Source organism: Pongo pygmaeus, chromosome 3 (assembly GCF_028885625.2).
Source record: "Pongo pygmaeus isolate AG05252 chromosome 3, NHGRI_mPonPyg2-v2.0_pri, whole genome shotgun sequence".
Classification (NCBI taxonomy): domain Eukaryota; kingdom Metazoa; phylum Chordata; class Mammalia; order Primates; family Hominidae; genus Pongo; species Pongo pygmaeus.
Window position 1 is genome coordinate 61009557 of NC_072376.2, and position 25226 is coordinate 61034782.

A 25226-nucleotide genomic window follows, 5' to 3' on the forward strand; every position below is an offset into this window, starting at 1 on the left:
CAGTAAAGATGAGTGAGTTGACAAGCATTTTGGGCTACTTTGGTTAAATAATGTTTATTTCAACTTCTGATTTCAAACATGTATACAACAATGCCTGAATCCTATAATTTTACTAAGTTAAGGAGAATTTTGTGATCCTTTTCTTAGCTCTGGAATATCTGAATATTTCTGAGAAGAAACTGCTAAGAAAAATGACTAGACATACACTGGCATGCACAAGTCCTCTGTGGCTGTCAGAGTTTCGCTGGGACCCATAATCCCAGCACATTTCCATTATGACGGAGGAGCTGGCCACATGTCAGATAGGCTGTGCTCCCCAGGGCCATGCTAAGGCAAGGCTGAGGACTGAGACTCTACTTCCAGGAGGCATGAGGGAAGGTGAGCATGGCAGCTTGTCCAGTGACAAGAGGAAAGAAGAAACAGTTTTCTCTTTTTCTGGGGGAAGCATGGAGGAAAGAAGATACTTGTTGCGGGAAGTCGGGGACCCCGAACAGAGGGACCTGCTGAAGCCGTGATAGAAGAACATAAATTGTGAAGATTTCACAGACATTTGTTAGTTCTCCAAATTAATACTTTTATAATTTCTTACGCCTGTCTTTACTGCAATCTCTGAACATAAATTGTGAAGATTTCATGGACATTTATCACTTCCCCAATCAATACTCTTATAATTTCCTATGCTTGTCTTTACTTAAATCTCTTAATCCCGTCATCTTTGTAAACTGAGGATGTATGTTGCCTCAGGACCCTGTGATGATTGTGTTAACTGCACAAATTGTTTGTAAAGCATGTGTGTTTGAACAATATGAAATCTAGGCACCTTGAAAAAAGAACAGGATTAACAGCGATGTTCAGGGAACAAGGGAGATAACCATTGGGCCTGACTGCCTGGGAGCCAGGCAGGACAGAGCCATATTTCTCTTATTACCCAAAACGGGTAAGAGAAATATCGCTGAATTCTTTCCCCAGTAAGGAATATTAATAATTAACAGCCCTGGGAAAAGAATGCATTCCCGGGCGGGGCGGGGCGGGGGGAGCTCTAAAATGGCCGCTCTGGGGATGTCTGCCTTATGCAGTTGCAGATAACGGATGAAACACGCCCTGGCCTCCTGCAGCGCCCCCAGGCTTGCTAGGATTAGGAAATTCCAGCCTGGCGAATTCTAGTCAGATTGGTTCTCTGCTCTTAAACCCTGTTAAGATGTTTATCAATGACAATGTGTGCACAGCAGGACATGGAACTTCATTCGTAATTCTAGTTTCACCCAGACCTTGTGAGCTCGCCCTGACCTTCTGCCTAGTGATCTTTGGTTGCCCTTGAAGCATGTGAGCTCTGTGACCCACACCCTGTTCGTGCACTCCCTCCCCTTTGAAAATTGCTAATAAAAACTTGCTGGTTTTACGCCCCAGAGGGCATCATGGAACCTGCCGACATGTGATGTCTCCCCTGGACACCCAGCTTTAAAATTTCTCTCTTTTGTACTCTTTCCCTTTATTTTTCAGACTGGCCAACACTTAGGGAAAACAGAAAAGAACCTACATTGAAATATTGGGGGCTGGTTCCCCTGATAGATATTTGCTGCTGTGCTGATTCAGAAAATGAAGAGACAAGATCATTATTCTTTTAGAAGGCATAGGAGGTCCCTGAACAGATGGTGAGTGGCCCAGGGGCAGCAGAGAGTGTGGCTTGCACAAGTCAGGGGTCAGAGGCAGAGAACATGGGGACCAGCCCCTTTCAGGGAATACCAGGTCCTGGACATTTAGGTACGTAGGCTATGGCATATGTGGTATATGTGGTATATGTGGTTAGGCTTCTAATGCAGGCCTAAAACTTGGATTTGCTTCCTTCTCAATGTGATGAAATTCTCTCTTTTTTTTAAGGATTATAAAGTAGACTTTATTCAGGGGGACTACTATAATGGGGTTTTGTAGTAGGGGAGTGATATGATTTAGCTCTGTCCCCATTCAAATCTCATGTTGAATTGTGATCCCGAGTGTTGGAGGTGGGGCCTGGTGGGAGATGACTGAATCATGAGGGCAGATTTCTGTCTTGCTGTTCTCGTGATAGTGAGTGAGTTCTCATAAGATCTGGTTGTTTAAAAGTATGTAGCATTTTCCCCTTCACTGTCTCTCTCCTGCCACCATGTGAAGATGTGCCTGCTTCCCCTTTGCCTTCTGCCATGATTGTAAGTTTCCTGAGGCCTCCCCAGCCATGCCTTCTGTACATCCTGCAAAACTGTGAGTCAATTAAACCTCTTTTCTCCATAAATTACCCAGTCTCAGGTATGTCTTTATAGCAGTGTGAGAACAGACTAATACAGAGAGAGAGATCGGGCACAACTCAACGTGATGAAATTCTACTCATTCTTCAAGACCTATGTCCTTAAAATTTTCCCAAGCCCCCAACTCCAGTGATAATTCATCACACCTTCCTCCAGCTTCTGTGTGCTTTGCTCATGCTTCTCTTGTGCCAGCCCATGTGTGAATTCATCTTTAAAAAATATTTTTGAATATTCCCTCCAAATTTCATATTTTAAAGTCCTAACTCCCAGCACCTCCAAATGTGAATATTTGGAGATAGGGTCTTTAAAAGGTAATTAGGTTAAATAAGCTAGGTAGGGTGGGCTCTAATCCAATATGACAGGTGCTCTCATAAGAGGAGGAGATTCGGACACAGACACACACTGAGGGAAGGCAATATGAAGACACAGGATAAGATGGCCATCTACAAACCAAGGAAAGCAGCCTCAGAAGGAATCATTGCTGCCAACACCTTGATCTTGAACTTTTGCCTCCAGAACTACAAATATATAAATTTGTGTTGTTTAAGCCTCCTAGTCTGTGGTACTTTGTTATGGCAGCCCTCACAAACTAATACACCATGTTATAGTTGTGTGACATTTAAGAGATCACCTTGGACCTGCTGTTTTGTAACTGTACCTTCACACCTTTACACATTTTCTTCTACCTGGAATGACTTTCTCCTTTGCCTAGAGAACTCCTAACCACTCCCCGCAAACACAATCCAGGTGTCACATTCTCTAGAAAGCCTGCCTTGAACACTTTGGCTAGGAATAATGACTCCTTCTTCTGTTCTCTGCTTGTGCATAGTACAGACGTCTACTACAACAGCACAAAGAGTGTGGTAGCCCCTCCTAGACTTCAAGTTCCCTGGGTCTCCCAGGGACTGTGCCTTGTGTGTCTCTGCATCTGCAACATCCATCGTGATGCCTGACACAAACCAGATGCTCAACAACATAGACCTACCATTCCCTCTTCCCTTAGGGCCAGATGTGCTTTGGAAATCAGAATTTTTCCAACTCTATACAGGTATATTCAGACCCTCATGGGGTCTGTGACAGCACTTTCATAATCGAAGTGCAATATTTTAGGAAAACATCAGTATTCACATTAAGCTTTGCTAACAAATGAATTTGCGCTAAACTTACAAAGAACTTTTGGGATTTTGAAAGTACAGATAAAGGACAGTGATCTCTTAATGCTCTACAGTCAGTCCTGCAATCACCCTTGTTCTGAAAGTGCAAACTTGTTTCAACGTGATTGGTATATGTTATCTCACCCTGTGAGAAACAGTAGGTCAGGAGTGTCCAATCTTTTGGTTTCCCCGGGCCACACTGGAAGAAGAACTGTCTTGGGCCACACATAAAATACACTAACACTAACGATAGCTGATAAGCTATAAAAAAAAAATCACAAAAAAATCTCATAATGTTTTAAGAAAGTTTATGAATTTGTGTGGGGCTGGCTGCATTCAAAGCCATTCCGGGCTGCATGCGGCCTCTAGGCCACAGGTTGGACAAGCTTACACTAGGAGAATGTAGAACACTGCACCCAGCTGAACTGAAGTGTGTAGAAATAAGACAAAACACATACATACATAACCCCAAATATCTTCTGGATACTTCAGATTGCTGAGGTATCCAGTGATTATGAAATATGCCTATGCCCATCAACACGCAGTGTTACAGGTTTCTGTCCAATTTCTGATGACTCTCCTTCCATCACCTCACAATACTGCACAAGCTGCAACCCTTCCGACATCCAAGTCCACAGGCAAATTTTTTCAGGACTTTTTCAAGGCAAAGTGTCATATTTATTGTATTGACGTATTTCTTAACCATCTGACATGTACAAAACTGAGCTACATTTTTCATTAGGTTTCTATCCTTCTTAGTATGTGACTCTTTTTAGTATGGTGACTCTTTTGGGTATAATGCTACATTCCCCATTTCCCCATAAGCCCTGTGGTTTTCGTTTCATGATTTTGCAAAGTATGTGGATTTTTAGCAATGCATATATGGCTTTATAGCAGAGCTGACTATATGCGCCTAAATAGAATCTCCTGAAATAGGTTTGTACTTACCTAGGTCTAGGCAAGGACTTATCAATAAGAATAACAACTCTTTGGCTGTTTCTTATCCTCTTCTCCCCCATCTCTCAAAACCATATCAATTTTTAATTTTTCTAGTCTTTTTCCACGGTCTGTTAGAACCTCCTTTTACATATGTTTCACAATTCACAGGAGAAATAAAATAATATTTAGAAACAGTAACAGAGGGCCAGGTGTGGTGGCTCACGCCTGTAATCCTTGCACTTTGGGAGGCTGAGGTGGGCAGATCACTTGAGGTCAGGAGTTCGAGACCAGCCTGGCCAACATGGTAAAACCCCATTCTATAAAAATACAAAAATTAGCTGGGCGTGGTGGTGGGCACCTGTAATCCAAGCTTCTCGGGAGGCTGAGGCAGGAGAGTCACTTGAACCTGGGAAGCAGAGGTTGCCGAGATTGCACCATTGCACTACAGCCTGGGTGACAGAGAGTGACTCTGTCTCAAAAAAAATTAAAAAAAAAAAAAAAAGAAGCAGTAACAGAGGCAGAGATATTTTTAATGTGAAGCCTCAGTGTTTGGCCACATTTCTCCCACATGCTAGAAGATGTGTGGGTTGTGTTTCCTTCCACTGCCGGTTTCCACCACCGCTTGAGTTTCAGAGGGTGCCGTGAATCAATGACTGACTTTGGGTGGAAAATACTGGCAGGGGAGCTGCCTGCTACCTCGCCTTGCAGAATCAGTGTGGTAGCAAACTACCTCAGCAAAGGATACCTCTACACGAAGGCTGAACACATTAAAATCATGCCAGTTCTACACATAGTATTGAACACCCAACATCTGTAGGATCAGTGCTGGGCCCTGCTGGCTACACTGATGGACAAAACAAAACTTTCAAGGACATCTGAGGGGTTTCAGAGAAACAGAACCAGCAGGAGGTAGAGAGGGAGAGAGGGATGGATGGATGGATGGATGGATGGATGGATGGATGGATGGATGGATGGATGGATGGACGGACGGACAGATAGAAAGACAGACAGACAGATGATATATTGCAAGGAGTTGGCTCACACCAAGGCCTGGCTAGGCAAGTCTGAAATCCATAGGGCAAAATTATCAGGAAGAATAGGCTGGATTCACAGCCATGGACTGAAGCTGCTGTCCAAAGGCAAAATGTATTCTCTCAGGAAAGCCTCTGCTCTGCCTTAACCTTTCAATGTATTGAATCAGGCCCACCCAGATTATCTCAAGTAATCTCCCTTACTTAAAGTCAACTGACTGTGGACTTTCATTACACCTATAAAATACATTCACAAGAGCTCAATTAAACTACATTACAGTTTCATTAAATAACTGGGGACTATAACCTAGCTAAGTTGACACATCGAAAAGATTATCACACTCCACCCTTTGTCAACTTGGCACCCATACACATGTCCTTAAACGATACTTAATCTCCAAGTTTTTAATAAAGTCAATAAGAAAGTCATCCTTTCACTAACATGATACAAGTATCCCACCTACATGTGAAATCACACTAACCCGTTCCCCCAGAAGAGGATGCAAAGTCCTTGGGTGGCGTTCACACTTCTCCTCTGATATTGTGCAACTTAAATACTGAGAGAGAAAGTTAACTATCATTATCATATCTTATGTTAGATGATAAGTGGATAACAGAGGGAAGAAAACAAAAATGTTTGGTTAATATATATGCAAACACATTCATAACGAAATAAGGAAGAAACACTCATAACTATCAGAGTCCTTACTTCTGCAACCAGTCATGTGGTCATGGCAGATCCTTATAGCTATCTTCCTCTGCTAACCATTCTATATTCCCTATCCCTCTGCAAAAAACTCAGTTGCTTGTGATTCTTTGCTTGGTGGGAAGACTGAAACCCGCATCTCTGAGGAATCTGGGCCATTAGTCATCCTCAATTGTGTTCTGATTGTTATGGTTTTCCGTTGCATTTTATCACAGGACTTGGGAGTGCTAAAAGGCCCTAAGGGATCTCCTGTATTCTAGACATGCTCTACCTCACCTCCATTGTACAGCAGCAGCTTACCCTTAGTAATCAGGACCAATCACCCCAGCCAGTCCAGCAACCCCCTGCTTTGCCTGTTGACTGAGAGGTAGGAGCCAAAGGGGTCGGATGACTGTCTCAGCTTCCAGTTCAATGGAATCACTGTCCCTCCCTTTGGAACTAAGTCTCTAGGGATGGAAAACAAAAATTTTCGTAGTGGATCACTGGAGTGATAGTAAACGGAGCCACTTTTGTTTCTACCCCTTGATTCCTGGACCTGTAACCAAGTACTCTATTTTTCTAAGAGAAAGAGAATGAGTTATGTTTTTAAATAACTTCTTTTCTTTTTCCTCCTTTCCCCCTGTTCCCCACCTCATACTTAGTGCTTTAGAAGTGAGTTATAACCTTTACCTTCCCCTCACCAGGCACTCCCTACAGGGCAAGCTTATCTATGCGCTTACTTAGAAGCTCCAGAATTGGAACTCTCCCACCAGGAGACGGCCTCAAGAGACAGCAGTCAATTTACAACCTGAAGTGTGCCCTCAACGGAATTCTCTCCCACCTAGAGAGGATCTCAAGGCAACAGCCCCCTTACAACCTAGCTCTGCCCACAATGGTGCCAGCTTGACCATCCGGTAGATGAAGTGAGTCATGCAGACCCCACATCTGCTTGCTCCCTCCCCTGCATGCCATTCATGCCAAGTCCCCCTTTAAAAGCCCCTGTTTTTTGCCCCAAAAGTGAAGCAGTACCTTTAAAGGCAGGAGCTTGTACCTCTTCCCCTAAGCTAAGCTTTGGAATAAAGTCACTTTCTTTATACCAGACTCGCTCTTGTTAATTGAACAAGAGTGTGAGTGACTGAATCTGCATTTTAGTTGCAGACCCATGAATCCTGACTATGAGAGAAAGAGTGCCATATACTGGATTCAGACTTAGAGCATATATGGTTGGGTAATATTTTGGTGAATATTATATGGGACACAAATATCTTAAAATTCTTTGCCCATTCAGAGAGATCTATCCACATACCTCTTCCCAAAGACCTTTCTGTCACAATTTTCCAATTGTATTCCTTCCAAATCTCTGACTACCCAGTCTATGAATTGGTATAGATTTGTACCTCTGGTCATTTTTCCTTCCAAGCAAAATGAACAATCAGATGCACTGCTCAAAGCTCTACCTACTGGGGGGATTTCCCTTCACCACTGTCCTTCAGAGCTGTCTCAGAATGGGGCTACAGCATTATCGCTTTTGGGTGGTGCCTGCATTATTGTGCAGAACCAACTTTAAAGAGGCCTGAGTTTTCTCTCCCTCAGTCAACTAGACATAGGGAACTCCCCACAAGGCCTGCAAACCAAAAAGTATCTGAGACAAGTCTCAATCAATTTAGAAGTTTATTTTGCCAAGGTTAAGAACATGCTCATGACAAAGCCTCAGGAGGTGCTGAGAACATGTGGCCAAGCTGGTTGGGTTACAGCTTGATTTTATACATTTTAGAAGTTACAAGCAGACATCAATCAATACATTAAAAGTGCACATTGGTTTGGTCTGGAAAGGCAGACAACTCAAAGTGGGGAGGTGCCTTCAGGTCATAGGTGGATTCAAAGATTTTCTGACTGGCAATTGGTTGAGTTAAGTTATTATCTAAAGTCTTGGAATCAATAGAAAGGAATGTCTGGGTTAAGATAAGGAGTTGTAGAGGCCAAGTTTCTTCTTATGCAGATGAAACCTCCTCATAGACTAGATGGTAAATGTTTCTTTTCTTTTTTCTTTTTTTTTTTTTTTTTTTTTTTGAGATGGAGTCTCACTCTGTCGCCAGGCTGGAGTGCAGTGGTGCGATCTAGGCTCACTGCAACCTCCGCCTCCCGGGTTCAAGCGATTCTCATGCCTCAGCCACCCAAGTAGCTGGGACTACAGGTGTGCGCCACCATGCCCGGCTAATTTTTGTATTTTAAGTAGAGACGGGGTTTCACCATGTTGGCCAGGATGGTCTCGATCTCTTGACCTTGTGATCTGCCTGCCTTGGCCTTCCAAAGTGGTGGGATTATAGGCGTGAGCCACCATGGCCGGCCAATGTTTCTTATCAGACTTAAAAAGGTACCAGACTCTTAGTTAATCTCTCCTGAATCAGAAAAAGACCTGGAAGATCTACTACGTTTCCCCCACAAGAGACAGTTTTGCAGGGCTTTACACTTTATGCATGTGGTAGCACAATCACGACTTACTGCAGCCTTGACCTCCTGAGCTCAAGCAATCCTCTCACCTCAGCCTCTGGAGTAGCTGGGACTAGAGATGTGTGCCACCAAGCCCAGCTAATTTTTTTTTTTTTTTTTTTTTGTAGAGACAAGGTCTCATTATGCTGCCCAGGCTGGTCTCAAACTCTTGGGTGCAAGCAATCCTCCTGCCTCAGCCTCACAAAGTGCTGACTACAGGTGTTAGCCACTGCACCCAGCCCACAGGGCCATTAAAAAATACATCAAGGCCAGGCACGGTGGCTCATGCCTGTAATCCCAGCATTTTAGGAGGCCAAGGCAGGTGGATCACCTGAGGTCAGGAATTTGAGACCAGCCTGGCCAGTGTGGCGAAACCTCATTTCTACTAAAAATATAAAAATTAGCCAGGCATGGTGGTGGGCACCTGTAATACCAGCTACTTGGGAGGCTGAAACATGAGAATTGCTTGAACCCAGGAGGTGGAGGTTGCAGTGAGCCGAGATTGCACCACTGCACTCCAGACTGGGTGACAGAGTGAGACTCCATCTCAAAAAAAAAAAAAAAAAGAACATCAAAATATACTGCAGGGTAAAATACTTCCATTTCTTTCAGAGCCTGCTACCTGTTATTTTGTAATGTATCTTATTGCCTCAAAGAGTCTGTTCCATCAGTCTTAAGATCTCTGTTTTAATGTTAACGCTGGTCAGTTGTGCCTGAATTCCAAAGGGAGAAAGGTATAATGAGGTATGACTGACCCCCTCCCCCCCACCTTCCCATAATGGCCTGAACTAGTTTTTCAGGTTTACTTTGGAATGCCCTTGGCCAAGAAGGGGTCCATTCAATCTGTTGGGGGACTTAGAATTTTATTTTTGGTTTACATTCCACAGATATGGGCTGAGAGAAAGAAGGTAATGTAGCAAGAATGAGGACCATGGGCATTTGGGCCACTTCCTATTCAGCTTAAATGTGCCCTCAGGGCCTGCTCAAGCCACATCTCACGTATACACCACTTCCATTTGATGATGGAGTACTGCTGTACATTCCTAACTTCATGGTGTAGTGGGTCAGACAATGACCAGTTCACAGTAGAGAGCTCAGGCTTCATGGAAACTTGGTGGCCCATGGTTAAGCATTCAGTTTCTATTAATATTCATAACCAGGCCAAAGCTGTTTCCTAAAAGGAGAGTAGTTGTATTAGTTTGTTTTCATGTTGCTGATAAAGACATACACAAGACTGGGCAATTTACAAAAGAAAGAGTTTAATGGACTACAGTTCCATGGGGTTGGGGAGGCCTCACAATCATGGCAGAAGGTGAAAGTCACATCTCACATGGTGGCAGACAAGAGAAGAGAGCTTGTGCAGGGAAACTCCCTTTTATAAAACCATCTGATCTCTTGAGACTTATTTACTATCACAAGAACAGCATGGGAAAGACCCGCCCCCGTGATTCAATTATGTTCCAATGGGTCCCTCCCACAACATGTCGGAATTATGGGTGCTACAATTCAAGATGAGATTTGGGTAGGGACATAGCCAAACCATACCAGTAGTTATCTACAGAGGATGGCAGAGTTTTGCTCCAAAATTCTAAGTGTGTGAGCTGTGAATCAAGGGCCAGCCAAGTACTCCAAACAGCATCCCTATCAGCCAGGACCCTTCAAGCAACATTGGATTTGCTGGGTCATATGGCCCAAATGGCAGAGCAACTTAAACAGCAGTCTGGACCTGTTGCAGAACATTCTCTTGTCCTGGGCTCTATTCAAAATGAGCAGCTTTTTGGAAGATAAATGGGCCAAAGTAACACACACAAATGAGAAATACTTTGCCTCCAAAATCCAAAGAAAAGCCACCAGACATGATGCTTTTCTTCTGGTTAAAAGGAGAGGTCAGATGCAACAACTTATCTTTCACCTTAGAAGGGACATCTCAACATGCCTCACAGCCCTAGACCCCTAAAATTCCACTGACATGGATGGCCCGTAAAATTTAGTGGGATTTATTTCTCATCTTTTGGCCAGTACAGGTCTTACCAATATGTAATTGCTACTTTCTTCTCAGCAGGTCCAGGCATCATGTTTGCAAGTTTGTGGCCTCTGTGATATTATTGCATTGTCACTGATTTCTTTTAAAAACAAGCTAAGTGATTTTTTTTTTTTTTTAAAGAGTCAGTGTCTCCATTTGGTACTCTTTCAACCATGAACTGTTAAAAATTTCAAGGTTTCTGTGTCTTTACATTAGTGCCTTCATTAAATTGACAGCAGAATGGTGCTGATAAACCAGAAATGAGCCCTGAAGAAAAGAGTGTTTATTGAGGATTGTTGAGGCAAGGACATTTAGTAACTTTTGTGGCTATCACTGGTTTAACTGCAAATGGGCTAATCAGTTAGACAGCTAGAAATCATGAGAAAAATTGTAGTAATTATTGATAATACAGAGACTCAATACAGGTTAATTAAATAACTGTTTAGTTATAGATTTCAAAATGATTTGATTGGCCAATTTTTAGCATTTTTTGTTTTTTTTTTGAGATGGAGTCTCGCTCTGTCACTTAGGCTGGAGTGCAGTGGCACAATCTTGGCTCACTGCAACTTCCGCCTCCTGGGTTCAAGTGATTCGCCTGCCTCAGTCTCCCGAGTAGCTGGGACTATAGGTGCCTGCCACTACTCCTAGTTATTATTTTTTTGTTGTATTTTTAGTAGAGATGGGGTTTCACCATGTTGGCCAGGCTGGTCTCAAAATCCTGACCTCATGATCCGCCCACCTCAGCCTCCCGAAGTGCTGGGATTACAGGCGTGAGCCACCGCAGCCAGCTGATCTTTTTTTTTTTTTAAAGCTAGGGGCAGGTTCAGTAATAGTTCCTGCTGGATAAAAGGTGAGTTTAAAGTCAAATTCTCAAACCATGCTGGAGTATGTAAAAGCTCTTAGAGACGTAGGGCAGAAGTCACTAGTTCTACTATGCGAGTATCAGTTCTTGACAAGTTTAGCAGGGGTTCTAGATGGTGCCAGTGGGAAGTGGGCCAGGGTCAAAGTGACACTAACCTTCCCTGGACCCATTGCAAAGTGCATGATTGCTTATTGAATAGATGAGATCCATGAAGTACAAACCCAAGAGGTAGCAGAATGAAAACCTTAATGTTCAGATGGTTGAGGAAAATAATAAAAGTCACCTTGTCCTCTGTGCCGATCTGTGAATAGTGCTACACTGATATGATACCTGAGAACAGAAAAAAAAAAACCCCACAAAACTCTGCTTTAAAAGATTTTTAATGAAATTCTATAGTCTGTCTCAGGATTCCAGACTGGGTGGGACAGTCCTGTCTGGCTATTCTTCCTTGATCCTAGACTTACTCCGTTGCACTGACACAGTTTATGTCTTTTGGCTTCTTATTCTGCTCTCATTGGAGAGCACTACATGTAGATGAAACAGCCTTGTGACAATCACTGTCCTCTGACCACATTCCTCTTTCCCAGACTAAATCTTAGACAATAGCTCAGACCAGTAATAGATTCCCGCTGGCATGGTCCTATTCTGGGGAGACAAAAGAGATACAATTGCTACATGTTCTGCAGAATCTTTCAATTAACTCATGCACCAGATACTGGTGGAACAGATGACCTTCCAATTCTGAGATTCAAAGGGTCAGTGATTGAAGTTTCCACCCATATCTTGGATGTGTTGCCTCTTTGAATAGTGACCACTGACTCATGTGATGTAGGAGTAAAGGAAAAAAACCCAGAGCTGTCCTTTGTTCTTTTATGGTTGGAAACTACTTTTGTGATATAATCTGGGCTCTATGGTGACAGGTGACTTAGGAATGCACGTGTTAGCTATGCAACCCTTCACTGTCCAAAGTCCTCAAAGACAGCCACAGGAGCCCCACAGCTGGCATCAGGAAATCTCATGAAATCTGAAGCACACACATTATGGTTCAAATTTCTATGACCTAAATGCAGCCCCTTTGGGCAACTATTGCTGTGTTTTTTGGTTTTGCTTTGTTGTTCTGTTTTTTGCTTTTGCTTTGTTGTTTTGGTTTTTGCTTTTAACATCGCTGAGTCCATGAACAGTGGCTCAAACGATGACATTTTTGTGTACTATTTCTTAGCAATGAGGAGAAATCCTTTTTACCTGAAGAGACCGTGAGGCGTGGGGAAACAAGCCCCGGAGTCTTAAAGATCTGGGCTTGGCCACCTCTGCCATTTTCTAGCTTCTTAGGACCTCCGTTCCCATATCTGCAAAATGAGGTGACTGAACTATCAAGGGTCCCTCCTAGATATAAATTCTATGAACTGGTTCTTTAAAAAACTAAGAAAGTTTAGAACATATCTGGCTCATAAAACTTATAGCTTTATCAATTACCTATTAATTACATGCATTATGTTTTCTCCATTCCTGGTTTGTTAGCCAAATTTTGCTAGTGGTGTTATTACTGTGGCTTATTTTGCAAAATAAATGACCTTCAGGGCCTGGGAGAGGCCAGAGTATGGTCTGTAAGTTGCTAAAAGAGAGCCAAGTCGTTTCATGTCTCCTCTTTACGTCAGAATGCAGGTCTCTACTCCTAGGGAAGAACATGCTCATGGAGAATGAATAGGTCACAGTCTTATAATCCGAATCCCCAACCCCTGTCATCCCACTGCTACCCTGGGGTCAGGCCCAGTGAGGTTTTCTGAGAAGAATGACTAACATGTGAACCTCAAATCTGCACAAAATATGTGAGCCTGCCTTCAGACACACTTCTAAGGCATCAGGGAATTACACGAACCACTCAGGGTTCCTTTTAAGTCCTGAGGTTCTACTCTTAGGGGCAAAGTCATGCCTCAGACAGCCTTGGACTTATAAGCCAATGATACAAAGACACAGCTTCAGTCACTGACCAATTCTGCCCCAGTATATCCAGACTGTGCTAAGCTGTGTTTGTCTGTTTGCTTTTCTTGGTGTTGTGTGTATTGAGGAATATGCACTCTGACTGGACTCCTGCTCCAGTAATCCTGTAACTTTATATCCTGCATGCTAAACTCAGCCCATCTATGGATCACCAGTGCTATTCAACATTACCTTCACAAGATCCCTGTTTCCACTCTATTCAGTGCAGATCTGGGACTATGGCTAGCCAATGAGTATTTACTGCAGTCCTACAGTCAATACTACAGCCTTGAGCTGGCACTGGCACAGCACAGAAATTCTTGAGTTCCTGATGCCAGTGAACCCACAGAAAGTTAGGAGGAGAGTATGCTGCTTTTCACAATTCAGTTTTCCTAATTCTGGCCTCGTTGAAGAAGTTGGAGCCTGTTAGGGGAAAAAAAAATCCCTGGTAGCAGCTGATGGAGTTCTCTCTACCTAGGCATTCAAAGAGTTTGGTGGTGTTAGAGATGGTTGTGACGGTGGTATGTGTGTGTAGTTGGAGTGAACTGGAAGAGTGCGTGAAATTTTTCCTTGAGAGTATGTAAAGCCCAGATAAGTAAAGTGGTTTTTTGAACTAAGAGGAATCTTAAGGCCGGTGTTCTTCAAATAGTGGGTGATAGCCCATTTAGTGAACCTTGCAATCAATTTAGTGGGTCATGACCAAAATTGCTTAATAACACTAAGTATAATGGAAAAGAAGATAATAGAGTAAAATACAACATAATGTTGGTACTACTTCTTGATAATTCTGTTTGCGGTTTATACATGTATGTATACACAACTTTACACATACATATGTTCTGATATAAAACACATTTCTTGCTCTGGATCAAGTAAGAAATATTTGAGAAATACTGATCAAGAAAAATGGCCACATTTCCCAGTAAGTTAGGCATTTAGATGCAAGAGTCAACAACTATTTATCTACACTCCATTGCACATGTGGCAGTCACTCTGCCTAAATGAAGCGGAAGCACTGCGTGCAAAAACAAGCTGAGAGCTGCCAGAGCGATTAAATAAGCTCTCTGACATTGCCAAAGCCAGAGCTGATGTTCATACTGCTGAGATCTCAACTTTGGCTTTGATCATTTTGCTTCTCAAGTACCAAAACTCTACCAGAGTTTCACAAAATCTTCCACTTCTCAATTAAGGAAAAAAGAACGCTTTATTAAACATGAGCCTTAGTGGCCACAGAACTTGGTTTTGAGCATAACCTAAATACTCATAATTTGGGGTGGAACTTTAAGAAAGTATTTTGCTTTATTTTTCATATATGCTTCACTTTCAACATAAAATTCTGGCCTGGGCTAAAGGAAATAAACCCTGCACACACCAGACACATCTCTGCTGAATTGCATCACCTGATACTTTTCGAGTGCCTTTCAAATATCAATTTTAAGGAGCTGGAAGTGACAGTGAACCCACTGTTTGATTGCTACGTGAGACCAGAGAAGTTAAGCTAACTGAACAAGGTTAGATGCCAAATGAGTGAAGAAACCAGGCCTCTCGACTCTAAGCCTGATGCCTACACACTTGACCACGCAGGCGCTGAGACCAGAAGACTGAGGCGGTCAAGGCATACTTTATTCCTCTCTATCAGTTTTTCAGGGCTTCCCTTCCTAGACCAAATATCCAAAGTATTGATATGCCACCAGGGTATTAAGTAAAAGATGGAAGAAAACGACTCTGGAACCATTAAATGGAAGCACTATATTATGCTCCTTCATACATCATGTGGGAAATTCCAGAACTTGTTACTAACCGCCAGCAGCTGTGTAGGATGAAGACATGAATGGATTCAAGGAATCTTTAAATCAAGGAAAAATTCCCAATGGTTACTGAGGACAGTTATTTCAAAATATGCTTGTAATTAAATGAAGTTGGTTGCAAGGGGAACAAATACTATTTTTTCCATAGATAATAATATTAGTAAACTCTATTAAACTTTGGCCATGTTCCAGGCTTAAGGTTTTACATGTAATACCTCACAACCACTCTGTGAGGTATTATTTTCCATGTTTTATAGATAGAAAATGGAAGCTCAGAGAGGTAAAATGATTTGCCCATTGTTACACAGTTAATCCCTGGCAGTGCTGATTTTCAAACCAAGTCTGTCTAATTCCAAGTACCATGCTCTTAACCATTTTGCTGCATTTCGAAAGTGTGTCTTGGGGACACTACTAGATTGAGAGCTCATTCTTTGCAAGGCATTTGAGCTCTGGAGGTAGACATTGGTTCTGAGTCTCAATTCCCTTACTAGCTATGAGACTTTGGGCAAGTTCCATAATCTGTTAAGTTTCTGCTCTCTTGTTTGTAAAATAGGAGTGATAATAATACACAGCTTATTGACTTGTAAGGAATAAATTAGATATGGTATATAAAGCACCTAGCAGAACATCCAGCAAAAATATTAGTTATTATACTGCTAGCTAGTATTAAGAAATGTTTTATTAGATACCAATGATGGAGCAAGAGGAAAAAAAAGAAATTTTTTAAAATTAATGAATGGGTATGTTTTGACTTATGGCATTTGTTACTTATTATCGAAAAAGAGAAAAGAAATTAGGAAGAGGAAAAGGGAAAGGAGAATAGTGGGATATAGAGAATCAAAATGTGAGAAAGAAAAACATAAAGAGGAAAAAGAATATTAGGAAGTACATAATGAGAAGGAAAGTTAAAGAGCTTTAGATATTTTACAGGGCAATTCAGATTTACTTCGAAGATGGAATAAGGTTTCTTTATCTTGTTTTACCCAAATCCCAGGACATATTAGCTCTCACTGGCAGATGGCAGTATTCTGGATAGTGAGAAAACAATGTTAACTCTCCTGCAAGTTGCCTACAATTCTGGACAAACACATAAACTAGTAATGTTTGTAATAAATCAGATACAAAGGCAGTAACAGGCACACATACAATTTTAAATTACAGTTCAAAGAACCATAAGACAAGGAATTTTCCTTTTTTCTAAGATGGCCAGAAACCAAACTATTTCCTAATAATGACACAAAACTCGGCAGGTGGGTGCAAGGCTCTGGGGTAAAGAGCAAATAGATAGGCTCAGGGAGGCATCTCCCTTTCTCCAAAATACTCCAAGGGGTCTCTGTGGAGATGGAGGCTTTCATAGTCTCTGGAAGATAACTGCCAAGGCAGGTGCCTCGTATTCTGGTAAGATTTATTGCCTGTAAATAATGCATTGAGCCTTGATGGCATCTTAATTTTTAAAAATCTATGCCTATGACCTACCTAATTATGATGGGAGCAAAGTAGGCACTTAATAAATACTTAGCTGGCTGAGTTTTAGTTCTAGCTCACCAAAAGTGAGCAGATTAATTACTAAAAGTTTAAAACAGTGTTTTCCAGGTATGAGCGACACCAGGTCCCTCAAATGTGTATTTTTCCATAGTAAGATGTCAGCTCTGACTCAGAACAAATTATTTTGAGAAATATTTTCTAACCACTTGAATGAAGGAAGCTCTCTGAAGACAAATTGCACGTGCTGTTCTCTGCAACACTCCTGATTCTTCAGTGGGAAACAAATAATGCTGCTAGTTTGTAAGAAGAGCCTGTATTGGAAATGATAAGCTGAGTATTCTCTAGTGGGATCCCACAGTCCCACCACTGGAAAGATTCATTCCACATTCTGGTGCTGCTGTGATGTTTTATTCATTTCCTTGGGTATACCATACGGAATCTTCAGCCTCGTAGAATTCACTCTCCCATGTTATTTATCTTGATAAAATACTGTGGAGTACTGTAAGTATGAGGCATCCCATGCAAAGTCCACTCCCAGGCTTCACAATAGGATTCTCTCTCTCTTTTTTTTTTTTTTCTGTAAGATGGAGTCTCACTCTGTTGCCCAGGCTAGAGTGCAGTGATGCAATCCTGGCTCACTGCAACCTCCCGCTCCCGGGTTTATGTGATTCTCCTGCCTCAGCCTCCTGAGTAGCTGGGATTATAGGCATACAGCAACACACCTGGCTAATTTTTGTATTTTTCGTAGAGACGGGGTTTTGCCCTGCTGGCCAGGCTGGTCTTGAACTCCTGACCTCAGGTGATCCACCTGCCTCAGCCTCCCAAAGTGCTGGGATTACAGGCGTAAGCCACCGTGCCCAGCTCACAACAGAATTCTCTAGGTGAGTTTTCTCTCCTATTTATTAATTGGAAGGCTGCCAACTACTGGAAGAGAGGAAGGCAGAGATCCTTTATGTAACTCTGAAAGCCAAAGTGGACTTTTCTTTAGATTCCTGAGTTACTATCAGCTGCCACTCAACCACTGCCAAATCACACAGCTGGAAAAGTAGCTAATATATCATCAATTACTCCTAACAGAAGAAATAAAGCCAGGGCAAGAAAAGACTATCATAAGAATACTGCTTCACCATGCAAGACTGATCTGGTAAGACAGACTCAAGAGCTTCAAAAGATACAGTCTACACCTGGGCCCCAACTCTTAGCTTATACGGCAGAAGGAGAGGGTGTAGTGTGCAAGAGGGTCTCATGCCACAGTGGGTTTTAGCCTTGCTTCTCCCACAACCCCATGACAGAGGATGATCACAGAGCTCAAAGCTTGGATTATTTGCAACTCCCTTGTCCTAGCAATATCACAACTCTGTCTCACATTCAACAAAGCTTACAAAAGTGTAGGAGAGAATGACTTACAAAGGGCCAACTATGAATGTACTCGAACTTTTTTCAGTATCTAAGTACTAACAGCAGTACCCAAGTACTGATTCTTAGTACTAGCCATACCAGTACTAGCACTGATACCAGTACCTAAGTACTACTAATAACAATGTTGGGGGATTCACTGTCTTAGAAAACTGCTGCCATGAAGGCAGGAAGCTGCAAGCCATACTCTGATGTCATTAGGGTGACAACAGATGCCTGTTTCTTTCCCCATTTCCCAATTTCAGAGGGCAAGTACTGGGCCTTTTCTTTACATTCCATACACTTACCTTCTGGGCTGCCTGAAGCCTACAGTTTCCCAATCAAACATGAGATTCTTCCATCTGGTAAATTATCCCCCCTCAGAGACACCATGCCATGGGAGTGTGCATGACCCATGTAGAAGCTCAGTAGGGCACTTGGTATGTTATGACAAAAAGCTCCTACAGTATGAGTCAGGTGAGTGCAGGTACTGTTAGATTGGCTTTGGACATAGTTCTAATTCCAGTAAGGAAAAAACGGCCAATGGGGGATCCAACCCAGGATTCTGCCCTGACAGTTGCTCTGAGAACCCCTGTGTGAAGGAGCTCAACTGCCCACCCTGTGATTGTGCATGCATCCCTCCCGACCCTGCAGTTACAGGCACAGCAAGTAACCTCACTTGTAATCACCTTCCACCTAAGGCCCCATGTGAAGATATATAATCTTTTCACTAGAAGATATCAATTAAAAAGGAGGGAGATGAGAGGGCAGAGACGAGAAGCTTTAGTTCCATTCAGCACTTTCAGAGGATAGAAAAATGGCAACTCAAGGAAGTGTCTCTTCCCTCACATCTGACAAAGATTCGCTGAGAACCGCACTGCGTATCATGAGAGCTGGCTGACAGCGCAGGCCAGTAGGTTGGGGCTCGAAATCACAGCCTTAGGTACCCTTCAGGCTGTGGCCAATGCCTCCTGCTCATCCTCCTCCCCATCAGTATCTACCTAGGGCAAATACCAGACAGTGCTTCTTTATAAAACAGACGAGGCACGGTACATAACATAGTCTACATTTTGCTTGAATCTTATGTAAAAGAAGAGAGAGAAAAAGCAATTCAATGTTTACAAGAAGAATAAAATCTGTTTACATGCCAGTGACCTTGAGTGCAAATTATTTGCTACCTCAACCAAACATTGGAAGTTCGATTTTTCCTTTACTTCAATGAGGGGCAATAGGGGAACTGAGTGTTTGAGACAGAATATAGGTACTAAGGTACCATTAGGTATTCTGCTCTTGTATCTGACTTCAGGAAACAGTTTGTTCCAGCCAAAGCGATGATTCATCCTATGCCACCAGTGTTACAATAGGAGCTTGATTTGCTGCAGTAGAACAAACAGTGCAACACTCCTTAGAAAAGCTCTGTTCCAGCATTTCTGGAAGATTAATTAAAGTCAGTGCAGGAAATGGAAAATCACTTTTACCATTTTACATTAAAGAGAGATGACTAAAACACAACTGAACGTACCAAAGGCTTTAGTTCAGAAAACCAGTAAATATTTCTGCATTTGTTTGCTCTTGGTTATTGTTGTTTAGTTTTGTTTTTTTGGCATGTGACAAAAGATACCATAGGTATCACAGCCAGGGAGATTTTCAGGGATTCTGAGATTAGACATTCTAAAGAAGTGATAAAATTGCTAGCAACCATAGACCAATGGTAACTGGTAGAGAGTCTTTTGATTTAGATTCATACTTGAATTCATTCAACAATTATTTATTACCTATCCACTAGGAGAAAGACTTCATAGAAAATACTAAGATAATGTAATATATTCCTAAGGTATTAAATAAGATAGGAAGTGATATACTCCATGAGAAGGGGGTGGTTATTTCAAGGATGGAATGAACATTTCTAGATGAAGGCAGCTTTCTTGTAGAAGGGAAAATGAATTGGCCCTGAAAGATGAAAAAAACACAGAATATTTGGAAATCAGAGAAAATTTTGAGAAATTAGCACAAAGAAATGAAGGTGAGAAAATGCAGGGAGTCAGGGAGCAGTGGGTAATTAATGCTGGCTGCAGCAGAGGGCACTTAGGAGAGATATCAATTAGACTGGAAGGGCAGCTTAGGATGGGATTTGTGGAAGATTATGAAACAGACTAAGCACATGGCTATGTGGGAAATGTGTTCCACCTTCAAGATTTGTGAGCAGGAGTTATATTCAAAACTTTAACAAACAGAGCAGACAGGACAGCCACAGGGCTGGGCAGGGTCTTGGATGCCCACTTCTGGGCCAGGTATTAACCCTTTCATCACGGACCGTAGGGTGGTATGGGGGTATCCCAAGAAGGGTTAGAACAGCTAGTGTGTGGGAAATGGGAGGCACTTGGGAGTCTGAAGGAAATGACCATTTATCAATGAGTACAGGGTATTTCAGAATTTTACCAACTGATACAGCCACCCTGACATATACTAGCTGAATTTCAGCAATAAAGTAAAAAATACATCTATATCAAAAGCCAATATAAGCTTTGGATCTGTAGCCTGGACCTCTACTTGGATGTCCGTAGGTATCTCCGTATGTCTAAAACTAAACCCATCATGTTGTTTCCTAAACGTGTAACACCTTATGATTACTTCACAAAATGGTGAAGTCACCCAGGTGCTCACACCAAAATTCTGGGGATCATTATCAGGCCTGTAACATCATTGCCAGCATATGAACTGCCCTCCTGGTTTTAGGGAACCTTCATTATGTAAATTTTGATGGGAGCCAGGGCTACTCCCTGTTTCACACTCTATACTTCTGCCTTCAGAATCTTCTCCAGTTCCCAGAATGTTAGACTAGAAACCAACATAAGGTGGTCCTGAATCTCAGGTAGTCTCCCATTTTCCCAGTAAGACAATCCTCCTGTCTCCCAGCAAAAGAGAAAAAGAAAAGCCTTTGGAAGACTTTTGGATCAATTTAAATATATACTATCTTTGAACTCAGGGACATAGAGAGTAGAAGCATGGTTCCAGAGGCCGGGAAGGGTAGTAAGGGGCTTTGAGGGAGAGGGGGATGGTTAATTGGTACAAAAAATAGTTAGAAAGAATGAATAAGACCTACTATTTGAAAGTACAATAGGGTGACTATAGTCAGTAACATTAATCGTACATTCTTAAATAACTTAAAGAGTGTAGTTGGATTGTTTGTAACTCAAAGGATAAATGCTTGAGGGGATGGGTACCCCATTCTCCATGATGCTTATTTCACATTGCACACCCATGTCAAAACATCTTATGTACCCCATAAATATATACACCTACTATGTATCCACAAAAATTAAAAAGAAAAAAAGAAAGCCATTTAAAAAATCTAATGCTATTTTACACTGGGTAATATGCTATTTTGGAGAAAATTATAATGCAGTATTTGAGCAAAAAGCCAGGTGTTTTGTTTTTTAATATAGTGTATTTATTTATAGACTAAGTTGCTACAAAAAAGAGGCTCCAAAATACAGTGACTCAAACAAGTTCGGAGTTCATTTCTCTCTCTTCTAACATTCCTTACATTGATGAGTGGCACAGGACAAGTAGATGCTGCCACTCTTTCTATTCTTCCTATTTTGTTGTTCCACCGTCCCCTAAGGCCTTGATCTTTGGTTGATCACTGTCACCTAAGGCCTTGATCTTGATCTATGTTTGAGGCTCCCTCACAGGCACCACATCCACAGCCTACTCTTGAAGAGAGCGAGAGAAAGACAAGGACAAACAGATTTCTTTTAAGAGAATGAAGCAGAAACTGCTCACACCACTGTTAAGAATTTAGCTGGTGGACACAGCCCACTGTAGGGGAATCTGGAAGAGGCAGACTCTACCCAGCCATCCATGTTCTTTGCCAAAACTTGGGGAAGTTCTATTAGTAAAAAGGATAAAGGGAAAATAGATAGTGGGGGACATCAGGAGCTTCTCCAAATTTGGGACTCTCAACTGACAGTATCTATAGGATTTTCTCTGGGGCGGCTCATGCATGCGCTTTAGGGGTGCATCCCTCTAACCTTTACCTGGTGCACCAGGCTGCTCATAGTCACCGTGAAGTGTACAAACTTCCACGTACTCCCTTGTTTTCACATAGGATCCTCATTCCTACCCTCCCTCGCCTGCTATCTCAGAGCCTGGTGGTCCTCTGGTTTTGTTTTTCCAGGGGATAAACTTCTGGTTTTATGCAGTGGCAGAGGAGGCTTAGTTCCCTATCAATCTGGAATGGGAGTAGGAAAATGGGGTTCAAGTGCTCCATGGACAGGTTTTCTCCTAAAATCCCTGTCCTTGACCTCCCATCACCTCTGCCTCCTGTGGCCCCCGACGTCTTCTTCTGAGCTTTTCAGGCGTTCTTTGGGTGCTCATCCTTGCAGGAACGTAGATTTGACCTTACCACTCTCTCACCATTCCTGCACCTCTGTTCAGTCTTCATAAATCCTGCCTCAGGGCTACACGTCTCCTAGTGTCACCAAAGCTTGCATGTCTGTATCTTGTACTCTTTATTATGTAGGGGATTTGGAAGAGCAGAAGGAAGTGAAAATAGCTTTACTCTATTATCGTGAAACTGGAAACATTTTTTTCATCTGTTTATGATGCTATTACTGGAAATTTTATCTCAAGCCACAAATATCCATTTGCTTAAAATAAGGACAGTTTCATTTTTCCGTTCATCGTGCGGCTGTATACTCATATCTCCATAAAGTAACCACTAATTCTATTTCATTTTCAAGTGATTTTTAGAAGGTTTATTGGCAATGATATTCAAGACTTGTGATTGTGAAGTCATCCCCCACCCCAATACTTAACTAAATCTGTACGGAATTTCTTTGCTTCCTTTTAGGATGACCTCCATAGGCATACAAACTAGCAGTGACAGAGGTAGTTTCAGGCTTCTTACCTTGTCATTCAAAATAAAGTAAATCAGAGAGTAGCCTGTAATATAAAAAATTTTTAACAATCTATAAGGCCTCTCTTTATTCTGAGATATTTTTAGGGAACAAAACTTACTTTATATTTTGGCATGAAAGAACCAGACTTTCTTACAGCCTCCTAGTTTTGCTCATGCGAGGCCATGTACATAGAACACGCCCTCCAGTTTCTCCCTCTGGCTCACTCCTACTCATCCTTCCAAACTCATTTCAGGTGCTGTCTCCTACAGGGAGCCTTCCTTGATCACCTGATCACCTCCAAGAGCTCCTCCAAAGGCTGATCAGGTACTGCACCTGTGTGTTTCCACGGCACCCAATGTTACCCTTAAACTGCATTTCCTGTACTGTAATCTCTGGTTTATTTGTCAGTCTCCCCCACTAAACCATGAACTCCTGGAGGGCAAGGTCCATGTCCTCCTTATCTTTACATTCCTAGCATCTATTAACCATGCCTGGAACATAGCAGTCTCTAGTTATGTATTCACTTATTAAATGAATAAGAGAAATGCCGGTTTCCAAAGAGAAACAAAAGTCCCTTGATGAAATTAGAGGCAGAGGAATTGGGAGGGGTAATTCACCCTAGTTGCTTTTATTCACTCATTCTCTCGGCGACTTTATTAATCAAGCAAGCATAGAAAACTTCCATAAGACTCGATGAAACAGAATTTCAGAAATTAAAGTTTATCTTGGATAACTGATCCATTGATTGATGGTCAGATAAAATGATGTATAAACCTGTGCTTTCGGTATTTCTTTTACTCAAGGCCCTTTGGTTGCAGTAAACAGAAATCCACTCAAGTTAGAAATGAGGACTAATAGATCCAGAAAGCACACAAGCCCTGTACTGAGTAACCACACTGCAGTGAAGAGCTAAGGAAAATTTCGTTAGCACTTTATAGTCTGCCCTTTTCCATATGTTAACCAGAAACACAAAAGAAAATGGCAATTACTGTAACACGGACTTTGTAGGCTGAACAGCTGATAATGCTCTGAGCTCCTTTCCTGCTTTCCCCCACTGCAGCCACTGTAATGCAGGCCCATCTATCATGCTGACAGCGTGGCAGGGCATCTGCAAACCTGGTGGGTGTGTGGATGGACTTAATCACAGCTGCACAGTGGAACTCTTGGGGGTGCAGCACAGCTCACCAGACATATAAGAATAAGTTTCTGAAATAAGTTTAAGGAATGGCCTGAAGTCACAGAAGACAAACCTAAGAATCTTCCTTTTGAAAATCAAGATAGGTGTGGCGGCTTATGCCTGTAATCCTAGTGCTTTGGGAGGACTGCTTGAGGTAGAGTTTGAGACCAGCCTGGGCAATACAGCAAGATCCTGTTTCTAAAAAAAAAATTAGCCAAGTGTGATGGCACATGCTTGTAGTCTCAGCTACTAGGGAGGCTGAGGCAGGAGGATCACTTGAACTCAGGAGTTTGAGGCTGCAGTGAGTTGCGATCACACTACTGCACTCTTGCCTGCGTGACAAAGTGAGGCCCTGAATTTAAGAAAAAGAAAAGGATCAGGCATGCAAGTTGGCTAAACAGAAGAGCAACTGTGTCTGAGCTCTGCTTAAAATTGTGATTGGCCTCCTAATGCCAGAAAAAAAGGCAAACAGGAAAAAATGTACAATGCAGAAAACAGTGTTGATGAGTTTTGTGTAATTTGTTCCTCCAAGGAATTTCTCTGCGGTACCCTACTCCCACACCCCAGTCTGTGTTAGGAATCCACCTACCTAACCTTCACATGCTACAGGACAATCCTTTGGCATATCTCTATCACAGTGTTTATCGTCCACGTCCTCCTTGATCTTCCCCACTTCCTGAGGTGGGAAATAATGCCATTTATTATAACCCGTTTCATATGCCTTTTGGGACAAGGAAAAGTATACATACATATTTAATAAATGAATACTATGTCTTATAGCTCTGTATTATCAGTGTCTAGTATGTGTCTGGAACATATGAGATGGACGAATAAAAAAGAATAATTGAAATTAAAATATCTGGAATTTAATGGCCTTTTAAAAGCCCTGTTAAAAAAACCTGTCATAGGCTTAATCATTCCTCCTGACTTTCATCTCATTCATTTCACACACAAACATCAGCAGAACAGATGTTCATCTGTACTATCTAAAGTGTGCATATTCTAGAAGTCTATAAT

At 42.0% G+C, this 25226-nt stretch overlaps 1 protein-coding gene across 8 annotated transcripts in view; it reads right to left on the reverse strand.

The window, feature by feature from the left end:
- The window catches only part of CRACD (capping protein inhibiting regulator of actin dynamics), a 284595-nt gene that overhangs the window by 64571 nt on the left and 194798 nt on the right, over positions 1–25226 (reverse strand). The gene's annotated exons all lie outside the window — the stretch shown is intronic.